Source organism: Thamnophis sirtalis, unplaced genomic scaffold (assembly GCF_051295495.1).
Source record: "Thamnophis sirtalis isolate CommonGarterSnake01/CBP01778 unplaced genomic scaffold, rThaSir2_p1.2 scaffold_6, whole genome shotgun sequence".
Classification (NCBI taxonomy): domain Eukaryota; kingdom Metazoa; phylum Chordata; class Lepidosauria; order Squamata; family Natricidae; genus Thamnophis; species Thamnophis sirtalis.
In genome coordinates this window covers 63,200,498-63,225,049 of record NW_028261386.1, presented here as the reverse complement: position 1 = coordinate 63,225,049, position 24,552 = coordinate 63,200,498, and the positions used below count along the sequence as shown (strand labels likewise).

At 38.5% G+C, this 24,552-nt stretch overlaps 1 pseudogene; it reads left to right on the top strand.

Moving 5' to 3' along the window:
* Positions 1-12,000: 12,000 nt before the first annotated feature.
* LOC148044990 (E3 SUMO-protein ligase KIAA1586 pseudogene) overlaps positions 12,001-24,552 on the top strand; it is a 67,029-nt pseudogene continuing 54,477 nt past the window's right edge.

The following is a 24,552-nucleotide window of genomic DNA, read 5'->3' as shown; positions in this document are numbered from 1 at the left end:
TATAGTTAGTTATAGCAACTTTGGGATATTCTGCCAATAATATTGGTACTTTCAACTTTAAATGAGAAAGAATTGTCAAAAGAGGTTGCAGGAAAAAGGGAATCTATTCACACCAAAACCACACAAGAGATTTGGCATCATATTAAGATTACGATACAGAAGGATCTTGACAAACTTGAACATTGGGCACTATCTAATAAAATGAAATTCGATGGTGAAAAGAATAAGGTTCTACATTTAGGCAAGAGAAACGAAATACACAGGTGTGAAGTTTCCAAGAGTTGGTCTAATTAATTTACGAGCCTTGAGACAAGATTAAAAAAAACCCCATTCATTTATTAGGACTAACATCTCGGCACGGACTTCTGTGGAGCAGAAACTAAATCCCACTTAATGGCGTCTGAACTTTACCCCTGTGTCCCCTCCCCTCTGGTTGAGGTCATTAATCACATTCTCCAACAGGACGTTATGGCAGAATTCGGGACACGCACATTCACATCCCAGTACAGAAATATGAGACTTTTACTCTGGCCAAAAGTATGTATGGCATTCCTCCCCCTCCTCAAGTTGATAGTAGTCATGGAAACGCTTTAGACGTTGACACAGGTACAGTATAGGTGCCTAATAGTAGTAACTGTGAGAGGGATCTTGGAATCCTAGTGGACAATCATTTAAATATGAGCCACCAGTGTACAGCAGCTGCCAAAAATGCCAACACAGTTCTAGGCTACATAAACAGGGATAGAATCAAGATCACATGAAGTGTTAATACCACTTTCTAATGCCTTGATAAGGCCACACTTGGAATACTGCATTCAGTTTTGGTTGCCACGATGTAGAAAAGATGTGGAGACTCTAGAAAGAGTGCAGAGAAGAGCAGCAAAGATGATTAGGGGACTGGAGGCTAAAACATATGAAGAACGGTTGCAGGAACTGGGTATGTCTAGTTTAATAAAAGAAGGACTAGGGGAGAAGTGATAGCAGTGTTCCAGTATCTCAGGGGTTGCCACAAAGAAGAGGGAGTCAAACTATTCTCCAAGGCACCTGAAGATAGAACAAGAAGCAATGGGTGAAAACTAATCAAGGAGAGAAACAACTTAGAACTGAGGAGAAATTTCCTGACAGTTAGAACAATTAATCAATGGAACAGCTTGCCTCCAGAAGTTGTGAATGCCCCAACACTGGAAGTCTTTAAGAAGATGTTGGATAGCCATTTATCTGAAATGGTATAGGGTTTCCTGCCTTGGCAGGGGGTTGGACTAGAAGACCTCCAAGGTCCCTTCCAACTCTGCTATTGTATTGTATATTATTATAATAGAATAAAAGAATAGTTGAGTTTGAAGTGACCTTGGATGTTTTCTAGTCTAACCCCCGCCCAAGAAGAAAATTGTATAACATTTCAGACAAATGGCTGTCCAATCTCTTCTTAAAACCTCCAATGTCAGAGTACTCACAACGTATAGAGGCAAGTTGTTCCACTGATTAATTTTTCTCCCTGTCAGGAAATTTCTCCTTTGTTCTAGGTTGCTTCTCTCCTTGATTAATTTCCACCTATTGCTTCTTGTTCTACCTTCAGATGCTTTGGAGAATAGGTCAAACCCCTCTTCTTTATGGCAGCACCTTAGATATTGAAACCCTGCTATCATGTCACCTTAGTCCTTCTTTCCATTAAACTGGATATACATTATGGATGTTTGGTTTTATTATTATATAAAATATTTACAAATACATTACTTAGTAATAGGGCAATCCTACCTTCACTGAGGTTAGAACTAGTTTGTGAAGAAAGGACTTTAGGAATCATGAAGCATAAAGCATGCAGCCATACCTAGGGAAGGTACTGTAGAAGAAAAACAGGTAGATCCTGGGGCAGAGTCAAACAAGTAATCGGTCTAGAGTTGCTACATTCCCACAAATGGTCTAAGTCAAACTCTTGAATTCCGTTGACTTATCTAGTGCCAATTTAGTGCTGACTGTTAGTTGACTAGATTCTTGCAAATAGACATGATCAATGAATTAATCTGAACTTAATGTGTGGTCTCAATTCTTCACACCAGACAAATAGCAGTCTAACCATCTGTGAAATTCTGTGAATGACTATAGGGAAACCTACCTTGATATTTTGATTTTATTTGACTTAAAACATGTTTTAACAATCCTGAGGTGATTTACAACAGCTGATCCCATTATATAAATGGGAGAAGAAAATAAAAGTGGGTGAATGATGTATGTAGGATTCTACTCGGGATTTAGCTATAATGACTAATTTATTGTTTTAGTATATTTTGAAGAAATATGCTACTTTTGTATTAATTATGGGGTCTCTCTTTTCCTCCCTCCTCCTCAATCACATGGTTGGGCCATATAACTGATATAAATAAAAATAAGTAGTATTATTAACTAAAAATGGCAATTTTCTCTATTGCCCCTTTGTATATTTTCCTGTAGATTGTCAGTATTTTCTATTTAGATATCATGGTGGACCCTTATAATTAATACAAATGACTAGGATGTACAAGCACGGAATCAAAATAGGAGGTATTAGGCTATTAATAATTGCCACTCACATATTTTTAAGCATCTGAAAGCTATGTCTTATGAGTGCACTACTTTGTTCTTGTTCAGTGCGGGTCCTGCTGTGAGTCCTACATGATGTAAGTCTCTAATGCATTTCTTCTACCTGTAAAACAAACATACCAAAAATCAGCTTAGCTGCTGACACAACATTGATCCATCTTTTGAGCCGAAAGGTTTAAGGCAATGAATCCTAAGAACTGGAACCACTTACATCCAGAAAGAAGAAGGCTGGGACGAATCTTGTCTACTTTCTTACCTTCAGATGCTTATGTTGCTCTTAGCATCCCTCCCTTCAAAGAAAGTCAGAAGTTCTTACTCCTTTTAAAACCTTGGTCTGGTATCTTGAAAGAATATGAGATCAATGAAAAGATAAAGGGACACAATACATCACGTAGCTCTTCTGTGTAGCTCCCATTGCTGCTTCCCTTTTGAATCAATAGAGTTTGTACAGAAGAACTTCATGGGGGAATTAGCTGGAAGGAATATTTATACAATAAACCAAGACAAACCCAAGGAACAACATTAGGAATCCAATTCATGTAAAGGCATGATTATAACAATATGATTCCAGTAATTTCATTTAATCAATAACTTGAATAAATGAATCAAAGATTTTGTTATATTTTTCTTAGATAGCAGCTGAATGGGTTCTTTGGGGATTATCCTCCTAATTATATACCATGTAGATACTGCTTTTCTAAATGCCCGAGGTAGCTTTTGATAAACAAATATAGAAAAGTAACATTAAAACTTAATACTGTAGCTTTTAAAAAAATCATCTGTAAAATAAAAAATTGCCAACAACATGTTGATCAACTCAGCAATTTCATCATAACAGAAATCAATGAAGAATTCTTATTAAAATAGTTTATTGTTGCCTTACTGCATTCTTTAAAAAACACCAATCCTGAAACAAAATCAATATAACGAATAGAAAAAGTTTACACTTAATTAAGAGAAAGTTCATTCTACTTAAGTCCAATTGATTTTAATTGGTCTTAAGCAGGGCCAATTTGCTTTAAATCACAGTTTTGAGTATTAAAATATATTGTCTTTTGGAATGATGAATACATTTCAGCCATAGCTCAAAGAGTGGACTTGAACATGGGTCTTCCATTGTTCCCTAATCCAATACTTCTCCCCTCCTCCCTCCCTCCCCCTCTCTGTCTCTGTCTCTCTCTCCCCCTCTTCTGCCTACCTGCCTGCCTGCCTACCCACCCAACCACCCACCTACCTACCTACCGACCTACCTACCTACCTACCTACCTACCTACCTACCTACCTACCTACCTATCATCCATCCATCCATCCATCCATCCATCCATCCATCCATCCATCCATCCATCCATCCAATAATATTCCAAAGTGGTGGTGTATATAATGAAGATGTATTTAAAGTGAAGCAAATGAATTACAAAATATAAAGAACAAAGTCAAAAAACCCTGAATATAAAACATGCTATGTTTATGGTGTTCAAATCTATGCTTTTCATAATTGATATCTAACAACGATAACAAACAATGGATAAGATTCTGTCTTTATCAGGAATGATGGATTAGCCAATTTTCCCACTAAGAACAGAGATATAAGTATATCTCCTCACTTTGCTTTTAGTGGGATTCACTCAGTGACAACCAATGGTTTGGGAATTTTATTATTTTGTAGGGCAGGAGAGAGTGGTAGATATTCATTGGAAATCAGGAATATTTGCTTAGGATGAAATAATCCTTTAATGAATACTATTTAAATGTACTTCAGACTAGGAGGAACAATTAATACCCTAGGCAATTTAACACCAATGTTTAAAAATGCTCCTTTAGGTTGTAATCATTTTCCAAAGAAAATTATTCATTCAATTATCTCATTTTAAAAATGAATTATTTAAAGAACATTCAGGGATTCAGTTTGATCAAATCTCTGAATTTGAATAGAATTTTCAAGTTAGCTCGATGACTTAGATGAATTAACTGAACCAAAAAGAAGTCTTAAGCCTGGAAAATTGAATCACATGGATACAATTTGACAGTTCCAAATCTTTGAATCATTCAACTGGATTGATGTCCTGATCAACTGGAATCAGGGCTGATCTGTGTACCCCAAGGAAACCTGCAGATGTACATATCCATCAGGTGGGCTGCAAACATTTCAGCAATAGGTTCTCTGCTGTGCGGTTGCTGTGTGAGTGTGGCCATAGTAGGCATGGCCTAGTCGGCCTCCTGCACCATGGCATGGGCTCCATTTTTGCCTTTCCCAGGCTCTGGAGGCCTCTGGAACCTCTGGGAGGGTGAAAACTTCCTCCCCCGGGCTCTGAAGGTCTTCTGGAACTTCCAGGAGGCTCGTTTTCCCCCTCCCCAAGCCTCTCTGTGTATGTACCTTACATCCAAAACAGGCCATGTGGAGACTCCTGGGAGGGGTGAGGCAGGGTGGGGTGGGAGGGACTGGGTGAGGCCAGCTAGGGGTGGGATTTGGAGGTTCTCCGAACTGGCCATAACATTAGCTATGGGTTGTCTTGAACCTGGGCGAACCCATAGCAGCCCATCCCTGATACCCATTGGCACATCACATCCAGCTTAAATATCACAGAAACCATGATGGAGGGAACATGAGATTTTATACAAACTTGATTGAATTTCTGATAGGAAGTTTGGGGTAGAAATGTGAGAAATAAAATTTACAAACAAAAGCCAAAAGAAGGTTTACTGATATGTAGAAGGTTTTATTGAAAAAAAGAAGTTGGTTCCTGCCAAAACAGAAATTTGCTTTAGACTCTGCACTTACACATTACAGCTACTTTTCAGAAAAATGTGAGAAATGTCACTATTTGATCAATAGTACCTGTTGGGTATGAAAGGAAATTGCGGTAGGTCAAGAAATTGAAGGCTGTGAGTATGAAGAGGAAACAATGACCACTGGAAGGAAAAAATAAATACATTGCATACCATTTTGGAGTAGGAAAGATAGGAAATATCTATCAAGCATTTGCCATCCATCAATTCCGTTCATCCATTTTTCCTACTGCAAGATTCAAACGTCATGGCTGCTGTGCTGAAATAGAACACTCTGACTATCCTGGCTGTGTTTAGAAAATGAGGAAAATGTTTTACTGTATTTTGTTGAAAGGGCTGCTGGAAGGTTCTGTTTTTAAAACACCATTTACAAATGCAGACTGCGACAATGCAAATTGTTCCAAAGCTGTATTGCCAAAATTCTGCTGAGAGATGTCTGGCATGATTTTTATATCCCTCTCCAAATAAGGAGCAAAATAGGTATGACAATACACTAATTTGAGGTTTTACTTTCCAGGAAACAATACCTCCCCCAACTCCACCCCCCCCAACAAAAATCACATTCTGTCTGCCAATATCAATACACCACTGCATACAGATTTTTTTAGCCTTAGAAATACATGGGGAAAAAAAGAAGAGCAATAGCAATAGCAATAGCAGTTAGACTTATATACCGCTTCATAGGGCTTTCAGCCCTCTCTAAGTGGTTTACAGAGTCAGCGCTCTGTACAGAGGCAGAGAAAATGCAGCTGGTTACTGCAGAAAAACTCTGCTCTCATAGTATATTATTTCCAGGAGCCAGTCATGGTTCAAGAAAATGGGTATGATCAGTTGTGAAGTTCTCAGGAGCCTTGTCTCCACTGTCTACTTGTCAGGCTGTTTGTAAAGATAAATCAAGGCATCAGATACATTCCAACTTCTCTGTCCTCTCTGTGACAGGAAGGGATAAAATGATATTATTATAAATTAATTCAGATGGGTGGATGGGTGAAGAACCTTATATTTGAAGGCTAAATGGAAGGAATATTTGACAGCTGATGAGACACAAAAGCAATGCTTTGTGGGTTTTTTTAAAATTAAAAATGAATATATCAAGGATCCTTGATATATCTCAATAAGACCTTATCTGAATAAGATTTTTTTTCTGTTAGGAATTGGATTCCATCTAAAGAAACATCCCGACTTGGTACCTGTCAAACTCATTATACTTCCAAAATTCCTTATGCTGGCTTGGTCCAACATATTTGATTTCATAGCAGCAGTTGAAGAGGTGTGGTTAAATTTCTTCAGATTAGGAAGTGGATCTGAGTGGTACTCACATGAATTTATCCAGTTGCCTTCCTACTAAAGTACTTAATACCTGTGCCCCATTCACTCAGTATGTGCTTTGGACACTGGGCTGGCACATGTGTAAATTGACTGTATATACATACTGATGTAGACACCAAGTTTTGCAGAATGTTCAAAACATGCTAGCATGTGTGTGGTTCCTCCTCATGAAGCATTGAAAGAGAAAGGTCTTTGGAAGACTGGCATAGCTGACTCAAAAGGTATCTTTCACGTATGTGCACAGATGACACTTTAGGTGGAACCATGAAAGAAGCAAAAGTTCTAGAGACAGAGTCATTGAAATAGCTGCACATGTTTTTTGAATGTCACATGTGTTCTAAGTGTCACATGTGCTTTGAAGTTAGGTGCTTACTTTGCATTCAGATCCTTTATAAACTCATTGTTTTGAAAGTGTTGCGTGCTTAAGTATGTATCTCGAGCTCATCTATAGAGTGGCAATGGGCCAAGGATCCCCACATGTCCAGGAGCGCAGAAGTGTCTTGAAACTGTGATAGATATGACATTTGGTTTGTGCTATGACCTTGCATGTTCTCCAGCAAGTAAGAGAAAAACATGTACAGAAAGGCAACATTTAGATGTTTGGATCCAAAGAGCCATTTAGCTGCCTGCTCATGTGAAAATGATGGGATTTGTTCGCAAGAGCAAAGTACATTTCCCACTCACAAAGGCAAATGGCCCTGCCCTTTGCTTTTCAATGTTGTTTACCATAGTTGCTATCTATTCAATTTGGATGAGGCACAGCTGCTGCCTTCAGGAACAGAGGAGAGAAGCCACTTCTCACAGGGACATTATTTCCTCTAAAGAGCAAATGCTCTTAGACAAAAAACACAGTTCAGTTTCTCTCAATATCCTAAACCACCTCCTGGCATTGATGGACAGCTTGGGCTGTGATGACTTTACAAGTAGGAAAAGTTTTACATATTGGTTGATTGGTTGGCAGATAGGTCTGCAACACAATGTTTTAACAAACATGGACAAAACATAGATACAATCTTTCTCCAGACATCCACTTGCATGCATATTAGATATCTCCATGATGGACAATACCACCTTGTCATATGAAGTGAATTAAGTGAATACAGTTTGTTGTCTCACCCCACTGGGATTTGGCCTGTACCATTTGTGCCAGCAGAGGAGGCATGCTGCAGGTCCCATCAGCCAGCCTGATTATTCCAGCCGGTGGGATCCAGGAGGAAGGCCTTTTCTGCCGTTGCTCCTGCCTTCTAGAATATCTTGCCACCTGATGCGACAGCCCCAACCCTCCTATCTTTTTGTAAGGGCCTAAAGACATGGCTTTGCCAGTTGGCTTGGGGTCCCAGTGGGGAACAGCACAATGGAGATGGTTGATTGAGTAATAACAGATCCCACTCTGTCCCTGCCCTCCCCATGTGCCTTGATTTTAATGTCTGATTTTTATGTTTTAACATAGATGTAACTCTAAGTCACCTAGAGTTACCCTACAGTAAGATAGGTGGCCAATAAATTTTATAATAAATACATAAATTAAAGTGGAGAGCCATTCTAGTACTGGGTTTGCCTAGAATGGTCCAATAACTCTCTCACTGAGTAGTTTCACTTGTACTAACCAACAGTTTATTGATCAACAGCAGTCCAAATTGTTGAGTTTGGATGATACACTAAGTTAGAGGTGCAAAAAGTGCAATTTGAAAGTCTTAGTCCAATAGCATCATTTCATGTCCCAGAATCCCTCCTCCCTCCCCTTATGGAAACAGCTAAAACCTAGGGGCTCTTTTCTATTTCACAACATTTGGGATAATTTAATTTGTGCAGTTGCTTAAGGTATCTATGTCATGGCTTAAAGCTCCTGAATCCTAACCAAAAATGGTGCCCTGGCCCCAGCTTTTCTGAAGTATAGTATCCAGAATGCCACACAAAGCCCGTAGTCTTTAAACTTTAGTTACGCTAAACCAAAAAAGCAAAAAAATTATGGTTTATGTCATATATTCCTCTTACATTCACAGCCCCCAGAAATGCAAATCACCCTTGTACAATTCATTTAGTTTTGCCCAAGGAAGCTCCATTTCATGCTATAGGCATTTAAGGTTTTGAAAAGTGAGATGAAATGATTCCCTGATCTGAGTCTAAGGATGGTATCAGTCTGCAAAATCAAGATGAGGTGGCCCTGTATATTCATTGTTAAATTTTCCTTTATGTACCCTTCCTAATTTATTTGTTGCTCTGGAAGAAAGGGTTAATTTAATTTAAACTATTTACAAATGTAACATACCAATTTTAAATAATGGATCTTCTTTTAATATAGGTCCTAGAACTATCGATTAGGAGATACCAGGATTCAACTCAAAGCAAGATTTACATCGATCCTTTAACAAGATTTCTGAAAACATTGACAGATACCGTTACAGAAATTATAGCAACTGGATTACTTTTACTTTAAGGCTAATTCATCCTGCAATTTATTAGAGTGGAGACTTTTTCAGTCTCTTGTTAACTGCTTCACTATGAACCAGCCAGGTAGCTCTTTTTAAAGAGATCTGAAAGACTTGCAAGTGATTGATGTTTTGTGAAACATTTCCTGATTGTTTCTTAAAGGTTCTAGGCAGACCAGGGGTGGGTTCCTGCTGGTACTAAATGGTTATATAGAAGAGGTTCCACAAACCTTCTGTGCCATTTAGAACCGGTTCCACTGGTGGAACCGGCCCCGCCTCCTCACTCAGTCACCCCTGCCCATCCGGAGGCTGCTTGTCGCTCACCCCCCCGACTGTTCACATTATACTAGTCCTGCCCACTGCCCACTGATTGGCTGCAGCCTCCCTGCCCGCCTCTAACAGCCCATTCAAAAGTGTGGCACAATGGCCCACTTACCTCTTTTCAAAAGAGTCTTTTGAAAAGAGTCTTTACCTGTTTGGCTGTCACGTCTTTGCTTCGCTTCGCTTTCCAGCAGATTGCTGCTTCCCTCAGGTAAGCAACTAAGTGCTGGGGCGGGGACAGGAGCGGGAACCTATGGTACATGAGACCGGGGCCTTCACGAAGGAAGGCCTTCCTTCACGAAAGCTGCAGGCTGGTGTACACTGCGTGGTCGAAAGGGGGTGGGCAGTGATGGCAGCAGCCCGCGTTACACGAGGCCGCAACTTTCGCATAAGCCGTGGCCCTGCATACGCTTTGTGGCCGAAAGGGGGGTGGGTGGTGGCGGTGGCGGCATCCTGCGTTACATGAGGCCATGGCTTTCATGAAGAAAGGCCATGCGGCCTTCCTTCGTGAAAGCCGCAGCCTTGTGTACACTTTGTGGCTGAAAGGGAGGTGTGGGTGGCGGCGACAGCCTGCGTTTTAAAAGTATTGTGTATAGAATATTTTTAAATGGTTTTATTTTAATATATTGTGGATAGAATATTTACTCGTTACTCTTGGTCCCAGTTCTTTTGTCTTTCCTATCCCGGAGATTAGTTCTGCCAGGAAACAGGAAAAAGGGAGCCATGCGAGCTATTTGTCTTAATGGGTGTATTTAAAATTTATCTTTCAGATAGTGTTTTGTCTTGTGGTTTCTGGTTCTGTGAGCTTCCTGGTACTGTTCTTTATAACTTCCCACAATGCCTTGATGGCTTTTATTCCAGTGGCTTTGTCTTTCCTGTCTTTAGGGTCAGGGGGAAAACTGGTTTCATATGCAGTCTTTTGGGGGAAAACTGTTATTCTTTTGGTGTTTTCCTGGTGCTATCATAGAGTGTGTATGTGTGTTTGTGTGTAATGTCCTGCAGTTATCTACATGATGATCAAATACTAATAATATTTCCTTATACATTTTAGTGACCTTTCCTTACATAATTGGTGTTTTCTTTCATACTTTTAGATTTCTAATTTCTGTTTCTGTTAGTTAGCCATTGATAAAACAAACACCATGTGAAAAAATATTCGAAGCCACCTTGATTTTAATTGTCAATTTATTCATTCCTGCACATTCTAATATTTATTCATTTTCATATCTTTGTTTTTCCACTGTTGTGCAAACACAAGTCCAGCAGCTGCTAACATGTGTAAAATTAAATATGTATTGTATTCCCTTTGAAATACCCAACAAAATATTTCTGGTTTTAAATCCATATCTTGCTTTACCATTGCTTCTAACCACTAACTCTTGAATAGCTACTTGGACTGACCTAAGTACTGAACCTAATCCATATATTCCTGTTTTTTGAACTGAGAAATAAATTGCAGAAAAAGAAATTTGTATTGCTCTGTGAATCTACCTATGACATTCATTCTTGATCTAACTTCTAAAATGAAAGACTATACCTTTCCTGTTTGTTGGGGGACATCCTTCCTGAAAAGACTGTACATTGTTGGTTGAAAGCAGAGGTCCTTTCTGTTACCTGTAGTCCTCAGTTTACAACCATAATTGAGTACAATATTGTTTTATTTCTTTTGCAATTAGCATTATTTAACAGGCTGAAGAACAGACAACAGAGTATGACTGCTTTCTTCTCCAAAAAACCAAGAGATGGGGAATCAGCTGATCCACAACAGTCACCAGAACCAACACCAGCACCACCAGCACCACCAGCACTTCCACCACTTGAGGTCAGAAACCACTTCTACCACTTGAGGTCAGAGAAAGCAGCAAGTCCATCTCCTCCACTGAAGTTCCACAACTTCCTGACTGCTGGACTTTGCAGCAATACAGAAACTTCCAGGAAAAGTATGACAAAAAGTTAGGTTGTGAGTACTATGCAAAACCCATGTTCTCATTAGAGAGAGGTATTCATGTTTCTAGAGAGTGGAAACATTTCCAGGTTGTGCCAGCAGGGACAACTAAGGAGAATTAACAAGCATCGCTCAGAAAAAACATTTTCAATCAAAAGCACACCTTATTTGTTTAGAGAGCAGTAAACAACGAGAGCAGGATGCTTTAACCAAAGCCGTAGATACGTCAACTGAGAAACATTTATCCAGGACTTGCAAAATATTTTCTACTGTTTATGATCTGGCACAAAGATGCAATCCATTCTCAGACATCGAAGCGCAGGTAAATTTGTTAACTATGGTTGGAGTAGATGTGGGAGTTAGCTTGCATTCACAGAGATCCAAAGTGAAAATAGTTGAATTCATTGTGAACAAATCAAAACCACAGTGTTTTCCAGGATTATTGCAAAGAATCCAAAGGTGTGCCTAATAATCGACAAAGCCTCAACATTTTCAATGAAAGCAGTTCTGATAGTTTTGTTAGAGTTGAGGATCCAGAATGCCCAGCAACAATTTTCATTGAGCTGTTGGAATTAGAGAAACGGAGATGCGAAGAACATATATTCTGCAGAGATGGGAAGCTTCTGTAAAGTTGGGTTTTCCACTGAATATCTGCAGAAGAATTTAATAGCTTTCTGCTCCAATGGTACCAACGTTATGCTTGGGAGAAAATCTGGAGTCAGCACCAGAATAGCTCAAGACTTCCCAAACATTGTAATCTGGCACTGCTTGAACCACCACCTCCAACTTGTGCTTGATGATGCAATAAAGTTATAAAGCAACTCAACCACTTCAAGATCTTCCTTGATAAAGTACACACCACCTTCTACAAATCCTGCAAGAGCCAGAATGACATTTTCCAAATATCTGAACAATTGGGCATTGAAATTGTGAAGATTGGCAGAGCTTTGGGACCAAGATGGGCTGCCTATAGTTTAAGGGCAACCATGGCTGTGTGGCGTGCTTATCCAGCGCTACATCAGTTTTTTCTGGGCAATGAAAGATTCCCAGGCATGGCTTCCCGTTTTGAAAATCTAAATTCTTTGAAGGATTTGGCTCTCATGACAGAGATTCTAAATGAGATTTCTCTTCTGTGAAATGCCCTGCAGGGGAGAGACACAAATATCATCAAGGCCGAAAAGTTAATATTGCGAACAATTAAAGCTTTTGAAGTGCTTAGACAGAGAAAGGACACATATGAAAACAACATTGATGCAATGCTAAAAACACAAGCCTTCAAAAACATAAATTTAGCTCCAAATCAACGATTTGTTCCCCTTCCTTGTGAAAAGCTTCTGTCAAGCATCACCACCAATTTGAAGAAAAGGCTAATGGATTGTGACCATCTAAAAATAGGTAGCCAATTGCCAGCCACAAACAAGTTACACTTTATCACATATTTGGACCCAGATTACTGGAACATTGAAGATGTAGTCATTCCATGGACAGAAGCAGAGGCAGCATGGATTGAATTTGGTGAAATTTTTAATTATGAAATTAATTTGAACGACTACAGAGATTTTTTGGAAAATGTGCTCAAAAATCCAAAGAAGTACAAAATTCCTGAAGGTATCAGAAAAGCTAGAGATATTGTCAGGACAATTGCTGTTAGTTCAGCAGAGGTGGACAGGGGGTTCTCAAAAATGAACCTCATATGTTCAGAGCAAAGAACCCGCCTAATTGTTCCAAACGTAAGTAATCTGATGGTGATAAGTGTTGTTGGCATACCTGTTGAGAGATGGGACCCAATTCTTGCAATGAAAAAGCTGCTCAGAGTGCACCATCACACAACTGATGATCCACGAGTAAAGACCAAGAAAGCTGCAACTGAGGAGTCTCTAGCAAAAATTTTGAGTAGTTTACAGAACTGGTAAATATCACTTCTGACTGCCCCTGCCCCTATCTATGCTCTGCCTCCCCAGCTGATCGGGAGGAAATGGGGATTTTGTAGGAAACCTTCCTCTGGAGTGGGGAGGGAGTGGAGATTTTACAATATCCTTCCGCTGCCATGCTCACCAGCAATTCCACCAAGCCACACCACGCCCACAGAATCAGTAGTAATTTTTTTTTAATCCCACCACTGACTGGATAGAAAAAAAAGTTTGGAAAAATAGGAAGGGCAGATATACTCATTCTCTCTCTGCTTATTTTATGTTTAATTAATGTTTGACATTTTAATTATTAATTATTGACATTTTATATTTTTAAATGCTTGTTTTTATATATGATGAATGGTTATGTCTAGTTTAATGGAAAAAAAAAGGACTAGGGGTGACATGATAGTGTTCCAATATCTAAGGGGCTGTCACAAAGAAGAGGGGCAGGGGTCAACCTATTTTCAAAGAACCTGAAGGCAGGACAAGAAACAATGGGTGGAAACTAATCAAGGAGAGGACCAGCCTAGAAATAAGGAGAAATTTCCTGACAGTGAGAACAATTAATCAGTGAACAGCTTACCTTCAGAAGTCATGAGTGCTCCATTACTATAGGATTTTAAAAAGAGATTAGGTAATCACTTGTCTGAAATGGTAAGGGGGGTTGAGTGGAGGGGGAGGTTGGGCCAGAAGACCGCCAAGGTCCCTCCCAACTTTATTATTCTCTTATATGAGGGAACCTTGGTACTCTCTGAACTTGGTTAATTTCTTGAAGATGTTTTGCTACCCAAACTAGGTAATATTATCAGTGCTAGCAGAGTGCTCAGAGAGCACCAAGGACCCCTCATTTCAACCCCAAGCTACCAATATTTTCCTTTATTGGTATTCTGTTATATGTATTACTCTTTGTTCAATTATTGCATGCTGCCCCGAGTCACTTCTCGTGAGATGGGCAGCTAGACAAATTTAATTAATAAATAAATATTTGCAGAGGAAAATCAAAGGATAAGAAAAAGCTCAGAACTTTACCTGATCATCAACCAGTATGGTCCCCTGATGTAATTCTATATAAATACATATAAACATGACACTGGATTTCTGAAACCAGCTTTGAAAGATCAGAACAATACTTCAGGGATCCTACAGTGTCTTTTATATCATCTCAGCTTCTAGAAAATCAGCAAAGGTTTAGTGAAAAGAAAGGCTTTAAAGAACACCAAAATTGAAAGGTTAAAAAGTAATAGAAATGCAACCTTACCACCCTTTAACTTCATACAAAGAACTTAGTATGTCGCTTGACATTTGGAACAAACATAGAATTCTTCAAGTGACCACGAGTGAAATCTACAGAAAGGATCAAAATTCAATGGGCTTATCATACCCATAGGAGCCATGTCTCCTTCAGAGGATTATAGACTTCCGCAGGGAAAGGAAGCTTATCTGATGAGCTGAACCGTCAATAGGCTTTCTTGCAGAAATTCAACTATGAGTTTTTCATCATCATTTATTTGGACTCGGAAACCAATTAGACCTGGAGGTTAAATCATGGCAATTGCTAAATGACAACAAGAAATCTGGACTTTACTCATCTTCTTGTTGCTGTCAAGTGGTAGCCCAGAATTTTGCAGTATGGTTCTGTATCACTAATTAATTAATTAATTAGTGATACAGAACAGTACTGCAAGCCAATGGGCCATTGTACAGATTAATTAGTTAATTAATTAATTAATTAATTACTAATTAATCTATACAATGGCCCATTGGCTTGGTCCACCATTTATAAACAACTTGAGCAAAACATTGGTTTTTTTCTTCATTCTGGGGAGCCCTAAAGAGGACCCAGCCAGATTCTCTATGGCTAGTCTACAAAGACTGTTATCTGATGTTGTATCTTTATGGGATAAATTAGAATAAAATAGAATAACAGAGTTATTCTAGTCCAACTCCCTGCTTAGGTAGGAAACCCTATATCACTTCAGACAAATGAGTATCCAACATCTTCTTAAAGACTTCCAGTGTTTGAGCATTCACAGCTTCTGGATGCAAGTTGTTCCATTGATTAATTGTTCTAATTGTTAGGAAATTTCTCCTTAGTTCTAAGTTGCTTCTCTCCTTGATTAGTTTATACCCATTGTTTCTTGTCCTGCCTTCAAATCAAAACTAGATGCAGTATTCCAGGTATGGTCTTACCAAGGTATTATAAAGTGGTATTAACATTTCAGATGATCTTGATTCTATCCCTCTGTTTATGTAGCCTAGGACTGTGTTGGCTTTTTTGGCAGCTGCAGCACACTGCGAGCTCATATTTCAATGGTTGTCCACTAGGCCTCCAATATCCCTCTCACAGTTACTACTATTGAGTAAGGTACCACATATACTAAATAGATATTTAGACTATGCATTGCTTCATACTGGAAAGCAAAAAGGCACTTTGAAACTCATGCTGCTCCCGTTTACATCCAAGTGGCTCTATTCCTGGGGTTGGATAACATCTATGGAAGACAATTATGAATTGCTGAGGAAAAGTGCAGCTGCTTTAAGAGCTGCAGTCAAGGACTTTATGAACACACCTACTTGCTCTCAGGCATTACCTTCAAATTAGAAGCACTGCATCATCCATGTTATCACTTGTGTGACATCACTCCTTTAGGAAATATATAAAGAAAATTTGCTAACATGACTCCTAAAAATAGGCAAATGTATGTTCATCATAAATGTATGTTATCATATGTATTAAAGCTTCGTATAGTTGAGGAAGATCAACAGCAAGTTTGATCTTATATATTCTATAGTCAAAGAAACCATTGTGACACATCATATGAAACTGCCATATAATTTATTTAATTTTAATTAAACAGCTTATGACTTAGCATTCAACAAATCCACCCATTATGACTTCTGTAAAAGTGGTTAGAATGATCTGTGGTTTAGTACTTTACATGCAGTTTGGGGAACAAAGACAGCAATTGGTGAGCAGCCCTAAATTTAAACTCTTTAATTATTTTAGCTCTTCCTTTTTTATCTTGGGAAGATTACTAATGACAATCACTTGTAGCAGTGGTGAAATGCAATTCGTTTTACTACAGGTTCTGTGGGCATGGCATGGTGGGTGTGGCAGGGGAAGGATACTGCAAAATCCCCATTCCCACCCCACTCTGGGTCCATCCAGAAGTGGTATTTGCCAATTAGCAATAGCAATAGCAGTTAAACTTATATAACGCTTCATAGGGCTTTCAGCCCTCTCTAAGCGGTTTACAGAGTCAGCATATTGCCCCCAGCAACAATCTGGTCCACCTCGGAAGGATGGAAGGCTGAGTCAACCCTGAGCCGGTGAGATTTGAACAGCTGAAGTAGCCTGCAGTGCTGCATTTAACCACTGCGCCACCTCGGCTCTCCGAACTACTCAAAATTTCCGCTACCGGTTCTCCAGAACCTGTCAGAATCGGCTGAATTTCACTCCTAGCTTGTAGGCCCTGAGCAAATAATGGGACTGAATGGGAAATGCCAGTAACAGCAAGTGAAGAAAGAAATGCCTGAAAATTAAAACTCAACTTTCAAGTAAAATCAAAATAGAAGCCTCTGGAGTTTGAGACCAAATGTCTAATTCCAAGTTATTGAGGAACATTGGCTGGGAATCAAATACAACCAATGTTGATGAAAACACATGGAACCGTGTTGGATTTACCATTGACCTTTTATGGTTGCTTCCCAATATTGGATACAGATGTGCATTGGTCTTGTGATGTCATAACTTGCCACCTATGCAGAGGTCTATGAGCAGGGTAGCTAAACTTAATACTCTAACAAGCCTTGGAAAAATATTGATATAGGATATGGCTTTTGTCAGCATGGAAATCTGGGTGAATAAAAATACCAGATAGATTACACTGAGAATTATGAATAATATAGTACTTAAGCATATTGTGAGGTTTGAAACTTCTGACATTATCTTTTGTGGTAAGTATTGTTAATATCACAGTCATGGTACCTTATTATCACTGTTGGTACTGACTGGGAAAATGCTGTTGTCAATGGCAACCTCTTCAGATGTTTTAATACTGAGACTCTAAAGCTTTCAGCTTCAAAAACTAAAGAACAGAACAAACTGACAAATGTCATTTGACCCTCAAAAGCAACATTATTAGCCTCAAGTTGTCAGATATAAGAAGTCAATATGTCAAAAGGGTAATATTCATTTGATTTGAATTTCTCAAGTATTAGCCAGCTGATCAGGCCCTTATCTTGAGACTGAAATTCTTACTTTGATCCTATAAATATGTAGCAATTGTATATACGCATATATGTTTGTATAAATGACATTCCTTTAAAAGAGAATTTATGGCATCTATTGTAGCTTTGCTACAAAAATAATTAGTCTGGGACCTTGAACTAGGTTCTGCTTTGCTGTTGGCCTAGACCCCGTTTTGCAAGTCCAATGAAATAATATTATTTAGGTGGGCTTTTGAATGTGAATGGCAGTATTGGCTTGTTTATGTTTTGAGTGGAGGTTGTCTTTAGATCATGATTATATGGAAGATTATTACAGCCGGACATTATTTGTTATGTTTTTATTGTCCTTTTATTATAAATCATTGAGGATCTTGAGATTAGCAGTATAAAAATGAACACGATAAATACATATTAAGTTAACGTTACAAATCAGACAAAGATATTAAAATCCAAATTGAATGGAGGAAACATCATAAAAGCCATAAATACCTGGGCTATACCTGTGATTCGATATTCTGCAGGAATAATTGACTAGACCCAGATGGAGTTGGATAATTGGGACAGGAAGCTTGAATCATGCTTTGCACCCTAAAAGTGATATTGACCTATTATATCTACCAAGAGCAGAGGGTCGTTGAGGACTCCTACAAGTAAGGCAGACTGTGTAAGAAGAAAGACATAGCTTGAATGATTACATCCAGAAAAGTGAAGAACCAATGATTAAGGAAGTAAATAAAGGAGACCTTTTGAAGACAACGAAGTCAAAAGCTGAATATAAGAAAGAAGTAATTGAGAAGCGAGCTGAAAATCGGAAAAGCAAAGCTATGCATGGCCAATACTTGAAAAGTATTGAAGGCAAAGCTGACCAAAAACTAACTTGGAACTGGTTAAGTACTGAAAAAAGAAACAGAAGGCTTTATTTTGGCAGCTCAAGAACAAGCCTTAGCCACAAACTGCATGAAGGCAAAAATTCAATATGTTACCACCAACTGCAAATGTCACCTCTGTAATGAGAACGATGAGACAGTTGACCACTTGATCAGTGGGTGCAGCAAAATTTCACAAACTTGACTACCTACAACGTCAAGACAGTGTTGCTAAGATCATTCACTAGAAATTGTGCCAAAAGTTTGGATTTGAATACAGCAAAAACCACTGGGACTATCAGGTTGAGAAGGTTTTAGAGAATGAGAAAGTCAAGATCTTATGGGACTTCAGAATTCAGACTGACAGGCACGGATGTAGAGGGCCGAAGTCTACAGTTTATTGATATTGCTGTTCCCGGAGATGCCAGAGTCGAAGAAAAAGAACTGGAAAAAATAATGAAATATTGCGACGTGGCCTTTGAAACTACATTGCTATGGATGAAGCATGTAACAGTGATATCCATTGTCATTGGGGCACTTGGCACCATGTCCAAGAACTTTACAAGATACATCAAAAAATTGCAGCTTCCTGCAATAACACCAGCAGAACTGCAAAAAACTGCGCTACTCGGAACATCTTATATTTTAAGAAGGTACTTGGTTAATACCTAGAATGCTGGCAGCAAACCATATCAGCCATTAGCACCAGTCACTGGTATTTGTAATGCATTTTTGAATGTTCAGTTGGCTGAGTTTCATGTTTGATGAATAAAATATATAATAATAACAACAATAACAATAATAAACAATCTTTGATGAGACACTAGCTCTTTTTGATGTCTTGAAGTTTTGGGTCATTGGCATTTTTAAATTTAGAGAGTATATCAAGGGAAGATTCTTTTTTAAACAGAACTTTTTTATTTTTCTTTAAAAAAAACACAAATATGTCATTTGTCAATCATTAAGACATTGAAGTACAATTTTTTTTTGTTGTGTGTACCCCTCCCTCCCTCCACCCCCCCACCCCCCCTCCTCATTCCCCCCCCCGACTTCCCAGAACCCGTACCCGGTATGGATTTTTAACTAACACAGTCTAAAATCTATTGAGAAAAAAGAAATAAAGAAATTAATGACATTCTAGATTGACCTTAGCTTCTTCTTACTGAACTAACTTTTAACAGTTTAAATCATTTCTGATCTTAAGCATAGGCTAACTGGAATTTCTTAGTCCCGTATTTATTTTGTATATAGTCAATCCATTTTTTCCAGTCTCGTTTATATCTCTCATTTGAATGATCTTTGAGATATGCCGATATTTTAGCCATTTCAGCTAAGTTTGTTACTTTCAATGTCCATTCTTGGATTGTAGGCAAGTCTTCCTTCTTCCAATATTGCGCCACCAACAGTCTTGCTGCAGTTATCAGGTGCAAAGTCAAATTGGTCTCTACCACTGTAAAGTCAGTACATATACCTAGTAAAAATAACTGAGGACTAAACTTTATCCTTCTTTTAAAAACATTTTGCATGACCCACCATATTTTTATCCAAAATGCCTTAACCTTTTGGCAGGTCCACCATATATGATAATATGTAGCATCGAGAGAACCACACCTCCAACATTTAGGCTGTACATTCGGATACATAGAAGCCAACTTTTTGGGATCTAAATGCCATCTATAGAACATCTTGTAAAAATTTTCTCTCAGATTTTGAGCTTGTGTAAATTTCACATTTCTTACCCAGATTCTTTCCCATGTATCCAACATTATTGGTTCCTCAATATTTTGAGCCCATTTTATCATACAATCTTTAACTAATTCTGTTTCCGAATCCATCTGTATTAATACATTATATATCCTCTTTATATGCATTAAGCTTTGATCTCTTATTTGTTTAAACAGATTATCCTCAACTTGAATAAAACCAATTTTTTGATCTATTTTCCACCTAGCCTGTAATTGCCCATACTGGAACCATGTTTGAACTACCTTCTCCTCTTTTAATACCTCTAAAGATTTTAATTGTAATACCCCCCTTTCCGAGGTAAGAAGCTGTCTGTAAGTAATTCTGTCCTGTTTTTGTGCTGTATTCATATTTTCAATTGCGTGTCTAGGAATTGCCCACATGGGTATCTTGTCATTTAATTTATATTGGTATTTCTTCCAGACCCGCAATAAAGCATTTCTTAAAATATGACTTTTAAAGTTCTTATCCAATTTTTTGTTGAATAACAGGTAAGCATGCCAACCAAATAGCAGATCGTGTCCCTCAATGTTCAATATTCTATCATTGGTTAAGTGAATCCAATCACTAATTACAGATAATGCCACTGCATCATAATATAGTTTTAAATTAGGTAGTTTCAATCCTCCTCTCTCACGTACATCTTGCATTATTTTCATCTTTACCCTCGGCTTCTTTCCTGCCCACACAAATTTGTTAATACCCTTCTGCCATTCTAAAAGGTTCGCATCTTTTTTTAGTATAGGTAACATTTGGAAGAGAAATAAAAATTTTGGTAGAATGTTCATTTTCACTGCCGCTATCCTACCCAGCAAAGATAGGTGCAATTTCTCCCATTTTTTCATCTCTGTCTGTATGCTATGCCAAAGTGGTTCATAATTATGCTTATATAATTTCCCATTTGAAGTTAAAATGTTAACTCCAAGATATTTGACTTTTTTAACTACCTCACATCCTAGCATCACTCCTAATTCTTCCTTTTGTTTAATATTCATATTTATAGCTAATATTTTGGTTTTTCCTAAGTTTATTTTAAAGCCCGACACTTGACCATATTGATTAATCATATTCATTAAAACCATACTGGATTCCTGCGGTTGTTCCAATATTATGACCAAATCATCCAGCAGGGATCTGGTTGTTCTTTCCCAAATATTCTAATGCATTAATAATTAATCTAACATTACTTTTCATCTGTCTCCCTTGTATAAAACCTGTTTGGTCCGTATGTATCAATTGTTGAGTGACCAACATTAACCTATTTGCTAATATTTTAGTAAAAATTTTATAATCTACATTCAGTAATGAAATAGGTCTATAATTTTTGGGTTGAGTAGTATCCTGATCTTCTTTGGGTATCAAAGATATAAACGCTGTCTTCCAAGATGGAGGGACTTTACCTTCCGTTTGAATCATATTAAATAATTCTCTAAGAGGTTCTACCATTTCTAACTGTAAGTTTTTATAGTAAACCGCTGTCAAGCCATCTGTACCTGGTGCTTTCCCTGACTTTAATTGCTTAATTACCTGCAGGATTTCCCTCGAGGTTATTGGTTGATTCAATTTCTGCCTGTGTTCTTCTCTAACTGAAGGTATTTTCTCTTTGTCTAAATATTTGTCTATGTCTAAACCATTAATTTTATCCCCTTTATACAGTTCTGTAAAAAATTCCCAGAAAGCCTTTTGAATCTCTTCCTGTTGAAACACCTCCTTCCCTCTATAAATCAGTTTAGATATATTTCGAGTTTTCCTTTTTTTCCTAATCTGATAAGCTAACCATCTGCCAGGTTTGTTTGCATTACAAAAAGTATTGTGTTTTGCATATAATAGATTAGTAGCCACCTGGTCAGAGATCAACATGTCAAATTGAGATTTTAATATGTTAATAGCTTCCTTAACCTTTGTATCGTCTGGGTTCATTGTTAACTCCAGCTCTTTTCTCTTAATTTCCTCTTCCAGTTCTGTTCGTTTTAACCCTTGCTTATTTCTATGTGTTTTATTTATATTCATCAAAACTCCTCTCATATACGCTTTGCTTGCGTCCCATACAAATTCCATAGATGTACCCTTATTCATATTCAAAACAAAATATTCAGATAGTAATTTTTGGTACTGCAAGCATCTTATAATACTAAGCTTCAAATTGGCGGTCAAGACCTGGCTGTTTTGAAAGAGATACCACCTCAAATGTTAAGAGCCAGGAGAGACTACGCTTTTTTGGTCGAAGAACTCAGAAATCGTCAGATACAGTATAGATGGGATGCACCATTTGGCATCATATTTACATTTGATAAGCAAAGATACCGCCTCAACTCTGTATGGAAAGCCCGAGATTTTTATTATAATATATTGAAGGCCGGACACCCTGCACCATCTGGACCTAGAGAAAGACCACAAGAAGGACAGGATAGACAGCAAACTACACAACCACCAGACAAGATGGAGCATCTCTCTTCTCTAGAAGTGCAAGGTGCTATGGAACCAAGACCTAGCCGCATGACTACTAGACGTATGGAGAAACAAGCTAAAAAGCAACAGCATCAACAATCATCGGCCATCGATCAAGGATCTACAACAACAAATCTGGAAGCAATGGGAGGAGCTAGACCTAAGGTTAAACAGGCCGTGCAGGAAGCTCTAAAAATGCTTCAACCAACCAAAGATGACAACTAAGATTTTAACATGGAATGTCAACGGACTGAACTCTCCACAGAAGAGGAAGAAAATATTTCATTATCTCAAACAGTTTAAGAACGATGTAATTTGTTTGCAAGAAACTCATATCAAATCAACTGATCAAAAATATTTGATCAACTCAAAACTTGGTCAACATTTTGTAGCTTCTGCTATGGAAAAGAAGAATGGTATAGTTGTATACTTAAGAAAAGACATGAAAGCTGAATTAATAGAAGCAGATCCCTTCGGAAGATATATTGCTTTAGACTTAATCTTAGAAGGGAAAAAGACATTACTTTTGGGAATTTATGCTCCCAATCAACAGCAAGATAGATTCTATAGAAATCTTCATGCTAAATTAGTACAATGGGACTATAGTTCCTGTATACTATTGGGTGACTGGAATGGAGTGATAGACACTAAGAAAGATAAGAAGATCTCCCGCCTAAATACCAAGATGCGAGCAAAGTTACCCAAATCTTTCTTTGACATTATGGATGATTTTGAATTGAGAGATATTTGGCGAGAAAGAAATGCAGAGGAATGTGACTTCACTTTCTTCTCGGACAGGCATCAATCTCTCTCAAGGATTGATTTTATTCTAACCACTAATGATTTGCTTTCTAGGGTCAAGAAAACAAAGATTGCAGCTAGGATCCTTTCGGACCATAACCCAGTTTGGATGGAGTTGGGAAGGGTAGTGCAGGCAAGAAGGTCTTGGAGATTGAATGAAAACTTATTTAGATATGAAAAGTATATTAATGATTGTAAAAATCAAGGGAAGATTCTTAGCGCACATGCCACTTGCAAGAAATCTATTTATTAGATAGCAAACTGATGGTATCTCAACTGGATTTTCTTGTTTTTCTTTGAAGATGTTTCGCTTCTCATCCAAGAAGCTCCTTTAATTCTGACTGGATGGTGGGGAATGGTAGGATTTATATTCCTTGCAGACAGCTGGCTATTTGCATTCTTTTACAGAGTTGTTGAGGTCACTTAGAGGTTTATCTGTCCTCAAGATCACCTGAGTTGTGCAAATAGGTGTGGAGCCTTCTTGGAACTGCTGAAAGAACTGTGTTATAGACTGGAGATAGATGATGTCCAGTGATTAGTTGCAGGCGGTATGCCCCGGTATGGGTGTACCAGTGTCTGCCCGGAGCACCAAATACCGTTCTGGTACGGTGGTCTGGAGGGCCCACGTACCAGCCCTTCATCCTTACCTGTCTTTAAAATCTTTGGTGCCTCCACACATGCGCACGGCGTGTACAGCACCTGTGCAATGCCCCACTGAGCAGCTGGAGCCTCACGAAAGCTCGTGGAGGCATTGCTGGAGGGTAAGACGAATGCGTGCGTGCACTGTGTGTGTTCATGTGGAGGACGCTGGGCCCTTTTGCAACCGATACGGTTGCAACAGAATCCAGAACCCATCACTGATGATGTCATAACCCCCCTCTGTTGAGAGAGGGCTGTTCAATTTTGACATAGATGGCCCCTTTGACCTTTCTTTCAAACTGTGTATCAAATGAAAAATCAAATGAGTTTATATTTTAAAATTAGAAATATCCAACGTATGAAATCACAGTGATGGACCTTATGAGATTTGATTAACGGTGAAATTTCATCTCTCTTTCTCTCTCTCCACCTTCTCTCTCTCCCTCCCTCCCTCCCTCCCTCCCTCCCTCCCTCTCTCTCTCTCTCTCTCTCTCTCTTTCTCTCTGTGTGTGTGTGTGTGTGTT